This window comes from Callorhinus ursinus, unplaced genomic scaffold (genome assembly GCF_003265705.2).
Source record: "Callorhinus ursinus isolate GAN/ISIS: 27379988/994484 unplaced genomic scaffold, GSC_fseal_2.0 scaffold1, whole genome shotgun sequence".
NCBI lineage: Eukaryota > Metazoa > Chordata > Mammalia > Carnivora > Otariidae > Callorhinus > Callorhinus ursinus.
In genome coordinates, this window is record NW_027397063.1 from 36,785,857 (window position 1) to 36,803,233 (window position 17,377).

Sequence of the window (17,377 nt, forward strand, 5' to 3'; positions counted from 1 at the left end):
TCATGCTTCTTAATAATAATGACACTTCTATTATGCCTTATAGTTATAAAATATTATATTACTCACCTAAAATAGTATATTAAATTAATATTAAATATATTTATTATATTACTTACAAAATATTAGATTGTATAAAAAGATATTACCGTTAAGTTTTTTTCACAGTAAAATTTAAATTGGTTGGGGTGTCAGGGTGGCTCAGTTGATTAAGCATCTGTCTTTGGCTCAGGTCATGATCCCGGGGTCCTGGGATTGAGTCTGGCATCAGATTCCCTGCTCCTCGGGAAGCCTGCTTCTCCCTCTGCCTCTGCCTCTCTCTCTCTCTCTCTCTCTCTCTCTCTCTTTCTCTGTCTCTCATGAATGAATAAAAAAAATCTTTAAAAAAATTTAAATTGGCAAAAATCACACCTTTTAAATGCTGGCTCTATGGTCCGATTTTTTTTTTTTTGATGGACACTTTGTTTACTGTAAGTAACCACAACAAACATTAAAAATAGCATATTCAGAAAAATGGGCCATAAAGCCAGTTCAGCTAAAATAAAGGCAAATTTTTCAAATTTTCTCAGTTCCTCCAGGCCCAGGATATTACTGCATGGTACATGGTTGGCATTTAAAGAAAGAATCAATAGATGAAAGTTGCAACTCATGTTAAGTATTAAAAACCATGATACATAAGTCGTGACAAAAATTTCCATCCAACATTTTCTTTTCCCAAATGGTAAATAATTCATACATATTGGATCATGTAAAAAAAAAAAAAGGAAGAAGAAAACGGTAACATTTTGTTGAATTTGATCAATATAGAGAATTACTAGTAAATGTGCGAAGATCTCTGAAGCTAATGTCAAATCTGAAGAAGTTGTCGGCAGCTGTTACACACTTGAAGACCAATTGCTGCATAATCAGAGGCCATAAAAGAACGGAAGCTTAGGTATGGTCCACGTAAATGCCTGGCATATGCAGCACCTAGAGGCAGGGAAAATATCATTCCTAATGTCAGAAAAGAGAGTAGAGAAAGGATAGAGGTGACTTGCATCAGCATGGATGATATCCATGATATCCAATCCATATACCAAGAGAGAAGCGGTTTACAGACAGTAATGAGGACCATTTAAAATGTGTAATTTTGCCAATCAATTTCATTTTTTTTAAGATTTTATTTATTCATTCATGAGAGACAGAGAGAGAGGCAGAGGAGTCTCCTGCCAAAATTCATTTTTTTTTAAAAAAGGACAATTTTGTTTCAGAAGTGCATTAAAAAATCAGTTGAATAAACATCAAAAAGAATCTGAGCCATCAAGAACAGCTCCTTGAAGTCCACTACATTCATCAGATGCCATGATTTATAAAGTTCGTTAGAAGCATCCAAGGAAAATTAGCTTAAAGAAAAAAAAATCAAGTAATTCTGTATTTGTAGCAATATTAACAATATTATTCTTGCAGATGATTATTATAACCTATAATTATAGCTTTCAAAGAGAGAGGACTATGTCTAATGGAATGTATTATTTATAAATTCTGAAGTAAAGTTTCAAATTCTGCTTTCTAAATAATTCTGACTTCAAATCAATTAAGCTCTGATGGTAACTAAATATCAGAATGTGACTTGAATGTATTAGATATATATAATAAGATATCAGAATTTATAAATTATGAATACAAATATACAGTCCCACATGTTCATTAAGATTTTTAAATTTTCAAGTTCTTGCCACTGGAAGACATCATAAAGATAGGAAGAGCCTTTATAGAATTTGTCAAGTAAATACTAGAAGACAATTTCAGTGCTAAACCTAATAGCCAAACCCCCTTCATTTCAATGAGAAACCTGAAACTTTAAGGGATGGTTCTGCTAAAAATCATATACTTAGTTATTACTAAATTTAGGATTATTTTGGACCGTGATGACTTGAAGTCAATTTTATATGTTGATTATTCAAGTTTATTTGCAAAATCAAGGCAGTTTTTTTAAGAAGTCACAGAAATCCAAGTCGTATTGTCTTAATCCAAAGAGATTGTGTTGACTCTTATAACTAGAAATCTGGGATCATTTAGCTGCAGGAATGGCTGGATCTAGGATTAAAAACAAAAATTGCTTTCAATCTCTTGGCTATGCTTTATTCTATAATGACTTCACTCTCAAGGTGAACTCTTGTTATGTGGCAGCCCCCTGTATTTTGAAGTTAATCCTCTACCTACTTCAATTCCAATGAATGATTGCCTTTATTACCTAATCATTGTAACAAAGCCCTGGAATGAGCTTCATTGATCTGACATGCTATAGGCTCATCTCGAGCTCAACAGGGATGGAGGGGTGGATTATAACCCTACCACTACCAGATAAAAACCACATGAAATGAAAGAAAGGAAAGGTTGTTTTTAAGGAAAGTCAATGTGTTCTTCTAAGACCAAAGGAAAATGGATTGCAGGCAAGCAAAAGCAGATGTCTACTATATTCAACTGGGTTCATTTTTTATTCTTAGGATGACATCACATCTGGCACACTTAATATTGTAGTGTTGTGGAAAGAGCATTGGGATTGAAGGCAGCCAAGATCTAATTGTATGACCTTGAGTAGGTCACCAAGCCTTTCTAAGTTTACTTTCTACATACCTAAATTGTTAAAAATACATTTATCATTGCAATTCTATGAATGATTTGATGAAGGAAAAAAAACCTGTTAAAAAATGCTTATGAGCCGAAAAATAAATTCAAGCCCACTATGTTACACAACTTCCAAGGACATTATTCACACAGAATACAATGGAAGAAATGTAGCAATGTTGTCTATCAAATGGGGCTAATAATACCTTCTTTACAGAGTGCTATGAAGATTTAATATGATAATGTGTGAAAGTGTCCAGCTTAATGCTAGTCACTGTTATGGATTGAATTGTGTCCCCCAAACAGACATGTGGATGTCCTCTCTGCCAGTACTTCAGAATGTATCTTATTTGGGAATAGAATGGTAATAGATGTAATTAGTTAAGATGAGGTCATATTGGAGTAAGGTGGGCCCTTAATCTAATATGACCGGTGTCCTTATAAGAGGAGAGAAGTACATACAGGGAGGAGAATGTCATGTGAGGACACAGAGACACATAGGAAGAAGACAGCCATATGAAGATAGAAGTAGAGATTGGAGTGAGGTATTTACAAGCCAAGGAACTTGGCTTGCTGACTGACAGCTGTCCCCAGAAGCTAAGATAGAGGTATGAAAGAAATTCTCCCTCAGAGCTCTCAGGAGGAATCAGTAGTGCCAAAACCTGCTTCCAGGCTTCTAGACCCCAGGACTGTGAGAGAATAAACTTTTCTTGTCTTCAACCACCCAGCTCATGGAACTCTATGTTGTCCTGTAGGAACCTAATGCAGCCACATTGGAGTGACTCATGGTTAGTTAAACTTGAAAGTAATTTATTTTAAATGTTTTTGAAAGGTAATATTTCTTATGTATTTTAAGTCTATATTTTAAAAAATAATATTTAACAACCATTTTATTAGTATTGGTCATCTCATTATAGCTCTGTAACACTTGCCACTTTTACCTATTCCCTCCTAGAAAGCCTGTCTTGTCCCACTTGATACCCTTTTCTCCCAGCTCTTCCCTTACTCCTCTGTTTTCTGGCTTTATCATGTCCTCCTCTTCCTCTGCCCTTCACTGTGGAGTCCAATATTTGACCCTCAACCTTCTTTTTACTGTGGTCACCACCTACCATTCAGGCATTACCAAATTCCAGTAGAACCAGCATCCCTCCTTGGAGCTTCACATATGCAATGGCTGGTTGCTCTTCTCTATCTAGATATCAAATACACAGCTCAGAGTATGTCCAAAACAGAGTCATGACCTTTCCTTAGATATGCTTCTCCCTCATCATAAACCCAGGAGTCCTCATAGATTGTTGCTTTCCCTTAGTCTTCACATCTAATCCAGATCCACACTCCCTGGCTTCTACCTTCACTCATGTCTTTCTCTCCTTGTTCATCTCCATTTACTAACTTGGTTAAATCTCTCATCATCTCTCTTCTGAATTAAAGAGAATCACATAACTTGTATCCCTTGCCTTCATCTTTGACACTCTTAAACTTCTTCTACCCAGTGCTGCAGGAGTGATCTTTATAAAATGCAGAACAAGACGCCTAGGTGGCTCAGTCGGTTAAGTGTCTGCCTTCGGCCCAGGTCATGATTCCAGGGTCCTGGGATGGAGTCCCCCATAGGGCTCCCTGCTCAGCAGGGAGTCTACTTCTCCCTCTGACCCTACCCCTTGCTTGTACTCTCTCTCTCTATCTGAAATAAACATATAAAAATGCAGAACAGATAAAATTAGTCCCTGCTTTAAAAATTTTCAAGTTTCCCCACAGTTTAATGGAGAAAGTTCAAGTTCTTTAGCAGAGTATTCAAGGCCCCCATTGATCTGGCACTTGCCTCCTCTCTAGGATCATTTTGCTAATTGCTGTGCATGTTCCAGCTCTATTCAAGCACTTAAAGCTCCCAGAGAGCACCATGCTCCCTACAGCAGCTCCATCTGTTCAGAATGTTCTCTTCCTTCTTAGTATCACTTTTCCCTTTTAGGTTCAAATCAAGGCTTCCCTACTTCATATAGAATTGTGATTTCCTTTTTTTCCCCATTGTACCCTACTCAAATATCTAACATAGCATCTAAAATGGTGTGTTACCCTTATTATTTTATATACATTTATCTCTCCAAGCACCTCATGAAGCAGGGATTCTGCTTGATATAGCTCAACATATGGCATATAATAAGTGCTCGATAAGTATCTGCTAAATTAATGAACAAAAAGGAAAAAATAAAGTAATGAACAAATGTTAGGAGTAAATATTGAAGAGCAGTCCCCCAATGAAATATTTCACTTGAGCATAAATAAATGCTTGGTTCTGTATACATTGACAATGGTTAAAAGCACAGACTCTGTTGTCAGGTTGTTTAGATTCCCTGTTCTGTCACTTATTTAGGTGACTTTGAGCAAGTTACTTTACTTCTGCAAAAACAAAACAAAAAAATGAAAAAAGGATGTAATAGTTCTGTCTTTATTGAATTGCTAGGAAAATTAACTGAATATTTGTATTATTAAGAATGTATTTATGAAGATTAAGTAAGAACATAGTAAATGTTATACACATTTTTAAAAATACTTTTCATGAAACGATTAGAGCAAGAATTTTGTTTTAATTGGAAAGAATTCTTACTCTTGCTATCAGCAAATATTGAAAACACTGAATGTTATATTACTATTAACAATATTTCTGTAGCTACTGGTACTTTCCAATATGCATATAAAACTATACCCACTTATTTAAAATAACAAAGGTCTTTCTTTCCTGCTGCATGTTGAGCAAATGTTTGCTATGTTCAGCCATTACTCCCTAATGGCTTTTCTCTGTACAGGGATACAGAATACAACACACTGGCATTGCATTACTTTTCTTTTACACAGTTGCCACCAGCAATTTTGTGGTTGAAGGCCACATAAGTAGAATAAAAAAGTAAAATATAATGAACTCATGATACACATACGACTGTGAAGGAGTCAAAGAAGTGAGTGGTCAGGAAAACTACGGAGGAAAAGGGCCAAGAATTGGGAAGTAAAAGGTGTCTGGGATTCGAACAAGCAAATAGATGGTACGGCAGGAACGCCAAATGGGAGGAACAGCATGAGCAAAGGCACAAAAACAAGAGCATTTCTGTATTTTGGAGATGGGAAGCACCTCAATATGCCTCAAGTATTAGGTTTATACGATGAGGAATTAGGATAGAAATCCAGAGGGTGTGTTAAACTACATTGTGGGAAGTCTTAAATGCGAAACCATGATATTTTAACACTACCCAAAATGTAATAGAAAGATTTTAACAATAGAAAGGTTTTTTGAAGGTTAGAAAGTTTTGAAGAATAGATGACAGGTCCTCCTGAAAGGGATGGTGTACAAAATTACTATCATAAGCTAGAGGTTAAATTCCAGCCAGACTGCAAGGAAATAATATCCTTCCACAAGCAATTGTAGAGTCTAGAAGCCAGAATATGGCAGCAAAGAAGATAACAGATTCTGTTAAGAACTGAAGAAGCGTCAGCAAGAGAAAGGTCAGGCTGAAATAGGTCACAGATAGAGTCAGGGAAAAACAGTTTGAAACTGAAAGCCCAAATTCAGGGGTAGAGTCTGGGATGAACAGAAATGGCCCATGGTAGGCAGAGCCCAGGTGAGATTATGTTATCACATATAAACATATCACATGTGCACAGTAGGGAGTGGTCATCTGGGGCAACAGTCTCAGTTGTTACAAACTATTGCTGCCAGGGCAGCCCGGGAACTTAATAAACCCTAATAGGGAAAGAGTAGAAGCAGAGGTACTAATTAGCAGCCTGTTGGCAATAGTCAAAATTAAGAGTAGTAAGGGCCAGATGTAATGTGGTAGAAATGGGATTATGGGGGTTGACAAAAAGAAGATTCAAGAGAAAAATACACCTTTTCAAAAAAAGTTCTAAAGTTAAAATATTATCTTTTGAAACAATTGCTTATGTCAGGTAATTTCTCTAAAGTGTAAGTGCTAATTGATAGATTCTAAAGCTGAGTTGCAAGCTAAATTCTTGTACTTTTGGAAAAGTCACTCTCCCAGTGACCTGGCTACTGCATTATCACCTCAAATGTCATTTTTTCTTATTATTTCATTATGATATAACCTTCAAAGGACAAAAATTACCTGTAAGTCATAAATCTTATTTCCCTAAGACCAGAAGAAAGTCTGCCTTGACACTTAAAACTCTCTTCTCTATTTCACACTACACACAGACACCCATTAGACCCCAATTTTTCTATTACCCTGACTCACCATGAATTTGCTGTTAAATAGCTTTTAATTGAGATCGAACATTAAGAAGCTACAAAGAAGTGAATTCTCAGTTCACAAAAGACTAATTGCCAAGCCCTGCAGCATTTATAAGCATCAAGGTCAATGTGAAATGTAGAAGGTCAATGAAACTTGCTTGCAAAAGAGCTCAGGACTCAAAACCAACATTGCAATGTATAACACACTAGCAGCTTTCCAATATACCTCTGCTGCCACTTTCTGTTCATAAAACCATAAGGTTATTTTAATCCAGTTTTACTTTTTTCCTTTCGTCAGCATGTTATCCATATAGGCAAGCTATCCTTTTAATCTTGGCAATTTATTTGAAGTAGAAGCTTTCGTGGACCAAAAATCTATATGGTTCTGATTAATGCCTCTGTGACCTTAAACACTAATCCCTTAGTTGCTCCTTTTTCCTGTTTTGTGTTTTATGCTGATATTGTAACATGCTTCTTGGGTTATAAGGCACTCTTGGTAATAGAAGACCTTAGCCAGGTAACATAATCATCGTAAATGATACTGCACGGGGTTCTTGGCCTTCTGGTTCCCAGATTTTAAATCTGAGGACAGTTTGGATGTGTAAGATTTTTTTTTTTTTTAAATTTTAGGAATGCTTGTGTTGTTGTATAGCTGACTCGTGAGTGACCAATTTTCCCAATAGATTTCCTTCTCATTTGCCTGTTGATTGCCCGTTATGTGCCAGATACTACACTACGTATCCCTCATACATAGTTTTAGAAATCCTCACAAACATGACAAAGTTAATTATTATTATTTTCCCCATTTCACAAATAAAAAGATTACTTCAAGGATGTTAAGCAACTTGTACAATATCACACAGCTTGTTGGGGGCAAAGGTAGGCTGTGATCCATGTCTGTCTGACTCCAAAGCTTTTGCTCTTTAGTTATGTTAGGTCAAATCTTCAACTTTCTGCCCACATCTTCATAACAAAATCCATTTAGATTATATTGCACCCCTATAGGTAGGACACTGCTGAATTAAGGATAAGGCAAGAAAATAGCCAAGTTTCTTAATAAAGAATAATTCCAGACTTACAGCTTTTTAGTAACAACTGTGTCTCTATTGAATAACTGTGCCTCCCAATGACATGGTTTCAAATTTTTGGACTATTTAAAGGGTAGAGAGTTCTTAATCTTCTTAATTGTGTACAAGGAATTCACTATGCCTGACAAGGGCCAAAACAAGCAAGAACTAAAGAATACATATCAAACAGTGTGCTTTCAGATTATATTAAATAGAATAAGGCTTTAATGCTGGTCAACTGAAAATGCCAGTGGATTTTTGTTGGCCACAAGTTCGATAATAGATTGCAATGTGACATGACTATTACCAAAAAACTAATTACATTTTGTGTTCCATTGATGTAAGAAAAGGACTATTTTGAAGGAATGAAAGACTCCTTTAATAGTCTATATCTGGTGTACTATGATCAGTTCCAGAAGTAATATTGACAAAGTATATTTTTCTAACAGTAAAGTAACTAAGATGGTGAGATTTTAAAATATGTGTCTAATAAATCAAGGTATGTTTATCCTACAGTCAAAAATGTAGGAAGAAAATGAAAGGAAAATAATAGGTCTCCCCAGACATAATAAATGTTGTTAATACAACCGTTAAGACCAATAGGTGGAAGTTTCATGAAGGCAAATTTTGTATTGATTTTATATTTGTTCAGAAAGCCCAACAATGAAACAGACTGACACAGATTATAGTCACAGAGATGCAAATAGAACAGTAAAAGAATTTCCACAATGTGCAGGCTCTTCTCAATTCTAAGATACTTTGGCTGAATGATAGCCATGATTATTTAATTTTATTTATCAACCTCTCATGTAATGTACACCAACTCACTTTCACCTTCTTTTTACTTAAACAAGTTAGAAGAAAGTACTTACTTAATTGCTTTGAGAAGAATTGTGGGTTTCTCTCGGAGAAATCCAAATTGCATTATCAAATAGAGGAATGGTTTTAATAATTTATCCTAAAGGCTGAATTTATAGAGTCATTCAATCAACAAACATATATTGAGCAGTTAATAGGATTCTAATACAAATAAGGCTCAGTCTATATTCCCAAAGAGTATATAAGTCTAGCAGAAGTGACAGAGATGTGGAAGATTAATACTTAAGTGCAATAATAGGTAATGGACGAGTGAATGAGGGTCAGGCTCAGCACATTAGATCCATCTAAAGAAGAGTAAGAATAAAAAAACTTCCTTAGAGGAAGTAACACTTAAGCAGAGTCTTGAAGAATGAGTAAGAATTAACTTGGTTAGAAAGGTGAAGAAAGGATATATTATTAGTAGAAAAAGCATGTAGGAAGCTACAGAAGTATGAAACAGGTTAGTAGGTTTACAAACCTATAAGCATTTTCTTATTGTGGGAGCAAAGGATTATTAGATTAAAGCAATTTTGGAAGATGTGGCCAGAGAGACTGACAAGGTGAAAAGTAACTGATAAAGACAAAACCTGCAATATTTTTTAAACAAATGATTAATATGGAAATTGGATGATGAATTTCTACAAATCATTTTTAAAAGACCCTATTATATAAGAGCAAAAATATGAATAGCCAATTTGCATAAAAACAAATATGATCAATAAAAATAAGAAAATACATTCAATCTCACTATTACCTAAAATAGGAAAATTAAAATCCAAATTAAATCATTTTTACCTAATTAGCAAAAATTAAGAAGATTGACAGTGCTAGAAAAGGGTGTAGGAAAATAAAAACATACTTGTCATTCACTATTCATAAGAGTATAAATTGACAGAGACTTCTGGTGGACTATTTGAAAGTATTTATCATATTTTAAGATTAACATATTGTTCAACTCAGAAACCCCACAACGGTGTAACTATTCTAGATATTCACACAATAACCTACATACTCACCAGGAAGAAGATGATTAGATAAATTATTGCATATTTGTACTAATGAATATTACGCAGTTAAAAAGAAGGAGGTAGATCAACGTCATGCCGGGTCTCCAAAACATGTAATCAAGTTTAAACATAAAAAAGCATATTTGTATATCTATGTATATAAACATACATAGCATACAAAAACACCTGAGAGGGCACACATCAAAATGATAGCCGTAGAAGGCTGGGATTAGATGAATGATAAAAGGGAATTCTCACTGTTCTGAATTGCTTAAATTTTAATAAGAATATCTGTGCATTACACCATAGTTTAAATTGTAAGCATTATTCTTAAATCTGTGTGGAGCTTTCAAAAGGTTTAAGCAGGGAAATCACATAAAAACATTTGCATTTTAGTAATATCTTCCTGCCAGCTGATATAAGGGGGTTTGGAGGGAAGATAACCTGGAGATAGGGAAGTCAATTAAAAAGCGATTGCAATAATACAAAGTAAAAGTAATGGAGGAATTAAATAAGCTGTCTAGTAGCAGTGAAGTTGCAAGAAGGAGATGACTGAGAAAAATATTTTCTACATGAAATCCAGAGGACATGCCCCAGAGGATCAAAAGGCAAATGTGAGAAAGGTCTAAATGACCCTCAAATTTCCAACTTAGCAATTAGCTGAATGGTCAAGTCCATTCACTAAGTGAAGAGATACAGAGGGTTGTGTGTGTCGGCGGGGGAGTGTTGGGGAATGAATTATAAGAAATATTATTTTTTGATCCTTGCTATTCTGAGGAATTGGGGAGGGGGGTTGAATAAGAAGGCTATCTCAAAAGAGAGTTTCTGTGGAATCTTTTCTTCCAAGAAAAAGTACCCACCCTCCACAAAAGGTGTCAATGGCAAATGAGTTCTATCAAAATATACTAGATTCCTATAAAGCTTCAAGAAATTTCCAGAGTCCACAACAGTTGTTCGGTAAATGTTTCCCTCAAGTGATCCAGGGAGCAGTCACATGTACATGTGATGTATAGAGAAGCATATAACTAAAGAGTTATACCCCTCCCACATGCCCTCCATTCCACTCACCAAGCAGCCTGACCAGCTAACATTCAGGGAGAGGCAAAGACTTTAGGGAATGCCTTCTCTCAAAATGGCCTGTGTATACAGTGATGTATAAATCTTGACAACCTTGGATTCTTTGGATCAGCAATATTTTTTTGCCCTCAGGTTGATCCCCAAAGTTACAGAAGTTAAGTGGAAGAAGAATTCAATTCCGGCAGACTACTTGTTTTCCTAAATTCAAAGCATACCACCTTTATTTAATCTATACACTTTGTTTTATTGTTGGAAAGATAAAAATAGAAACTCATTCATGTACAAAACTGTGACATTAAAATTAGATTAGAAGTGACCCATGGGATGCTTGCATTTATTAACCAGAATCATTCTTGTCAAAAGTAACAGGCTTATATCTAAAAATGGTAGAAAATATATGATAAGAGAGATTCATTTAGTCATTTATCAGTGTTTAAATGCTAGGGATACAGTGAAAAGATCACATGATACTGGCCTCATAGAAATTATCTAAAGGCGGAGATGTACAAGAATAGTCTAGAATAGCCAAAATGATAATTATGAAGGCTGTTTCAAAGTATGTGATAAAGTAATCATAGGATTTTAATGCAGTTAATTCAGGCACCAGGCATGTTAAGAGAGGCAAATCAAAAATCAGTTTAAGGTTAGAGTCTCTTGGGAGTAACAGAAAATCCCAACCAACAGAATAAAAATTATTTCTCTCATACTTAAGCAACATCCAGAGGTAATCAATCAATGGCTAACAGGAGGGCTTCATGATTCTCAAAGACCCAGGCTCCTTCCTGAGTGCCTCTCTCCAGCACACTGCCCAGGATGGTTGCTTAAGTCCCATGCTTTAAGGAGAAAAGGGTAAACACTCCCCCGGCATATTTCTTCCTTTTAGGTACACTTACACTTTACTTAATCAGATACAACTTAATCACATAGCCTCATCTGGATGCATAGGAAAGCTGGAAAAATATGGTCTTTATTCTGGCCAGCCATGTGCCAACTAAAAATCAGGGGTTCTTAGACTAGGAAAAAGAAGGAAACAGCTATGTACGGGCCACTGTCAGTCTTTGCCAGCATGAGGTCAGATCACGACTAAGGACGTAGGACCTTCCTCCACCATCAAGAACGAACTGAGGTTGTTCCTTTGGTGGAGTACCCAGCATATGATGTAAGGGCCTGATTTAGTTTTTTTAAGTTGTTTCATTTGGGATCTCTTCACATAGTGGAGATTATTCTTACTTTTTTTTTCATGATACACATGTTATAAATTAAAGAAAAAATCTCAGGAAAATGAAGTATTTTTGTCTCATTGAAGACTGAATATTTGAAAAAGTCTCACATCTGTTCATTGGATCATATTGTGCTTAAAGTTTGATAAATCAGTATTTTATAAACACACACATATGGACACAAACATACAACTTTATCTTTATGCAGCCATTTTTCTTTGATCTATATATGTCATTTACCCAAAAAATCTATCTCCTCTTCCTTGTTTATTTCTTGACAAGCCTATTCACTCTCCATTATTTATCTCTGCCAGCACTTTTTTTCTATAAATACAGTTTGGTGGAATAAATCTAAATCTATACCTAAGTACGAACTTTCTGGGACTCTTTCCAAACTAAGAGTTTGTGATTACAGTTAAGCAATGATATTGTCACTTGCTTTTTCCTTTCCTGAAAGTACTTCATCTTCTTAGGTCACTGCCATTCAGTGCTGTGAAAATGTGATTTGAAAAGCAAGTTTAAATGGAGCTTTCTAATTAGGCTGCACTCATTTATATTTTCCCAACCCTGTACGCAGGTTACCCTAAAGTTATATGCACCCAACTAAAGAACATTCCATTTGAGATCTATATGCCTTTGAATATGAATGGGTAACTCTCAATGATTGAGCTTGATCCAGCTGCTCATTCAGCTGAAGTGAATTAAGTCTTCTAGGGCACCAGGGTGCCATTTAGGATATTACCTCCGCCAGCACACTAAATTTCCCTCCCATGGGTGAGCAGCATTCTTCTGGGCGGTATTTTCATCCCCCCACTTCTGTACTGGCCCAAACTTACTGACGCGAAAGGGTGATTCATATGACACAATATTTGCCCACAGCTCAGACGATAAGCCTACACAGTGATCTGCTCCATTTCAGAGCCCACGTGCCAGTGTTTAAAGGGTAAATGAGAACCATTTTGTTTGGATTATTTTATAAATCAAATATAAACGAAAGTATACCATTGTTCCCTAAACCCTGAAACGGTAACATTTGGTGATAAATTAACCACCATATAATAATCTGGCCCCTTAAAAGTATCAATAAACAAGCATCTTTTTCTTTATTAATATAACATGTACACAAAATGAGTCTATCTAAATAGCAATAAAATTGAATGTAATACTTTGAAGGCAGGAAGTTTTTATTTTTCACTTACAAATAAAAATGTCCTTTTAATTTTAACTCACTCCAGTACTTCTCTTAGATATTAACTCCAGACATTTATTGGTTCCTCTTTTGAAAACTAACATCCAGAGCATAAAATACTTTTTGTGGTGCCATAATTTGTTAAATAATGCTTTGAAAGTGGCTGGGTGCCCAAAGAGTCCATGCAGAAATAAAACGCACTCAAACTGCTTCCAAATGTTTTCCTCTCCAGATATATCATATCAGAAGCTGCCGTTCCTCTCACACTGTCACTATATCCAAGAAGCTATAATCATGCACCACCACTAGAATATCTTAGCAAACCACCCAAATTTATATCCAGGCCAATATTTAAAATGTAATAAAAAGCATGTATGTTAAGTGAACCAGTAATTTAATAACACAAGAGTCTGAAATTGCTTTGGAATTGGCTCTGAAAAATACATTAATGGGGGTATTTTCAACAGTGAACAACACCTGCTAGCTATCTTTTTCTCACTTTCTCTCTTTATACAACCCATGAATCTCCTTCAGCAATTCTTATAGAACAGGATGTTCCTGGACCTCCATTTTTCACTCAGTCTAATGGCCTGCCAGGGATAGCCTAATGGTAAGCAGTAGTGAAAATGGTGGCACAGCGAGGGGCTGGCAGATTGTCAGGGGCAATATGATCTTAGGCAATCTGGCCATGCCCAGGTTGTGTGGCTGAAGAGGGATAAAATCAGGCTTCTTTGAGCTGGCTTCTTTTTTTCTCCCTTATTACCAGCAATGAGCGCTACCTCAGATCAGATCTGGAAGGTAATATTGTTCCCAAAGACATCATGCTTAAAAATAGGAATTGCCTCAAAAAAAAAAAAGAGATATGTGAAACTGAGTAAGGCCTGACTCTTTTCAAGCCCATTTCACACTTAGGATCGTATTTGGAGATAGATCCCAACACAGTGTCTGCTTCAGGCCACAGTTAAATTTGCTGGCTCATATCTGGGAGAATTAGGCGCACAGAGAATGAATGGTGAGTCAGTCTCTCCCTCAGAGAACAGCATCTCTAGTTCTGTGCCACACTTCTCTCTGGGGCTTAAGCAGTCGAGATTGCTCTGCCCTTGAGATCGTCTGTCCCTTCGTCCCTTAAGGATATAGATGAGAGGGCACGTATGGAAAACCGAGAGAAATGAAAGAGAGGGTATGTGTGGAGGCCATGTGTCTGACTGCTTGTGTCATTAAGTGTCCAGTTGTCTGTCTGAGAATAAAGAGCGTATGAGCCAGAGAGAATGGCTTTACAGGTCATGACATTTTTATGACTAATTTTGACTAACTCATTAAACCAGTCGCATGGATTTGGTCATTCCACCCTTAGAAATCGCGGTCAAAACCATCAATAACATCGTCATGAGTCAGAGAGACATGGATATGCTTTATGCTTCCTGTGTTTAAGTTACCTTCACTATTGACCCCTCTATGCAACATACCATGCCAAGTTCTGTCAGAAAATATAAAAATGAGAGACTCTTTATGGAACTTATTGTAAGCTATGTCATGAACAGAAAGAATTATACTATAAGGAAAAATGTAATAGTATATAACTGAAAGAGGGGAAAGAGTCAAGAAAGGAAGGTAGGTAGGGAGGACTTAACATGAGTGACTTCTTTGTGTCAGGCAATTTTTATTTTATTTTTTCTTAAAGATTTTATTTATTTATTTGAGAGAAAGAGAATGAGAGATAGAGAGCATGAGAAGGGGGAGGGTCAGAGGGAGAAGCAGACTCCCTGCTGAGCAGGGAGCCTGATGTGGGACTCGGTCCCGGGACTCCAGGATCATGACCTGAGCCGAAGGCAGTCGCTTAACCAACTGAGCCACCCAGGCGCCCTGCCAGGCAATTTTTTAAAACACTATCTTGTACAGGCACCTGGGTGGCTTCACCAGAACTATAGATAAGTCTTGGTGTTTTAGGGGCCCTGGATGGCTTCATCAGTTAAGCATCCGACTCTTGATTTCATCTCAGATTATGATCTCAGGGTCATGGGATCGAGCCTGGTATCAGACTCTGCACTTAGGGGAATCTGCTTGAGGATTCTCTCTTTCCCTCTGCCACTCCCCCCTGCAAGTGCTCTCTCTTTCTCTCTCAAATAAATAAAAAATAAAACACTATCTTGTGTAATTGTCTTCATAACAGATTATTTTCCACCTATTACCAAAATGGGAACTGAGGCTCAGGGAGTTGGAGTTGCATAAGGTCATCCAGCAAGCAGGGGCACATGGAGGTCTTAAAACGGAATCCCTCTGACTCTAGCACCTATGTGCTTTCCGTGGCAGTTTTACTGCCCCCTGAGGGAACACAGATGAGGGCAAGGTTATTCCAGCCATAAAAAAAATGGAGAGCCTCTTAAAAGACCCTCTTAGGCAGGGCATTTAGAATGGGTTAGTCCAAGATAAGGCATTCTTACTTTGTGCTGGAAGAAATGACCAAAACATTTAAATAACAATGAAAATTCTAGGGGAGCCTGGGTGGCTCAGATGGTTAAGCGTCTGCCTTCCGCTCAGGTCATGATCCCAGGGTCATGGGATCAAGCCCCACATTGGGCTCCTGGCTTAGTGAGGAGCCTGCTTCTCCCTCTGCCTCTCTCCCTGCTCATGCTTTCTCTCTCTCTATCTCTGTGTCTCAAATGAATAAATAAAATCTTAAAAAAAAAACAATGAAAATTCTAGTGTGTTTGTAGTAAAAAGTCAAGAATTTTTTAAACCATTTTTTAACAAAAACTATACGAATGTAATTAACATGTGAACGTTACACTTAGGTGGTAAAATTCAGATTACAAATATAAGATAAATATCAAATACTATCATAATTTCAGTTTAACAGAAAGCATAACAGTTATGACAATCATGCTTAACACCTTGGTTAAGAGAAATGGGCACGGGTGTCATAGAAGTATGCAAAGATTTAACTGTTCAAAAATCCTTAGCCCTTCTGAGAAAATATAAATGGGAACTATGTGGCAAATATTTCTATAATATGGTGGTTTCAGTCCATTAGTGATCATCATGCATTTAAAATAACTGCAGTTGTTTTTGAACACAGAAAACTGGATTCAAAATAAGTCTTTGCTCAAACTAACTAATGATAGTATGAATCCCTTATATTTAAAAATATAGTTTAAGTTTGGAAAGTTTAAGGTGAAGCATTTTTGTTTTTACAATTACTTTTAGGTATAATGGACACTATGCTATATAAATAGGTATACTGCTATGCAGTTAATTCCAGTCATTATATTTTATATTTGTTAGGCATCATCAGCACAAATTTTATGCTTTAGAAGAAATAGACCAAACAAACAAAATGGTCATATTTAATTTTCTTTTAAAGACAGATTAACCAAATTTAAAGAAGAATTGATATCTCATTTTCAAATTACTGATACAAAATCACCTATTCTAATTATATATTTTGCCCAATATCAAATAATGTGCAAAAAGCTTCCAGGATAGATGCATTTCCTGTTCAATTTCCAAAACTAAATAAACACTTTTTAACTGAAAGCATTTACATTCCTGGCTCTCTAAAGTAAACACTAGAAAACAAAGTACAAAAAATGATCTCTCAGCTTCTAAATAGCCCACTTAGTTACATAAAGTATATTCTGTCCCAACACTTTCTCAAATTCAAAAGATATTTACTGCCTAAGCATATGACAAACAGTCTTCGTTTCAAATTGGTTGGTCTGTTTCCATGGTAACACTGTGGGAATCCCTTGGCTACCATAAGTCACATTAGTTGACTATAGAATTTCTCAATTTTCTTTGCATCTTGAGCTTGGTCTGTTCTAGACACCAAACAAATTAAATCATGTATTATTTAACATACAAACTCCCATCAGAATGAGAACCACATGTGTCTTCACAGGACTGGCAAGGTAGAGTTTCTTGGCCAAGAGACTGATTTCCTCCCACGTCTGGTACTGCAGCTTCATGAGTCCACGGTGGAGTAGGAAGAGAGTCATGGCCTGGACTGAAGGCAGTGAAACCTGGTCCACTTACCTCTGAAACCATACTTATTCCTTGGGTTTGTATTCAGCAGTAGTGAGATTGTGAATTTTTTTAAATGAGGAGTAACATGATCTGAACTG

General features: G+C 36.3%; 1 protein-coding gene and 1 pseudogene across 9 annotated transcripts in view; one reads left to right on the top strand and one right to left on the bottom strand.

Moving 5' to 3' along the window:
* Nucleotides 1-17,377, top strand: part of EPHA6 (EPH receptor A6) — an 831,631-nt gene that overhangs the window by 658,571 nt on the left and 155,683 nt on the right. The gene's annotated exons all lie outside the window — the stretch shown is intronic.
* Nucleotides 16,959-17,251, bottom strand: LOC112820454 (signal recognition particle 9 kDa protein-like; annotated as a pseudogene).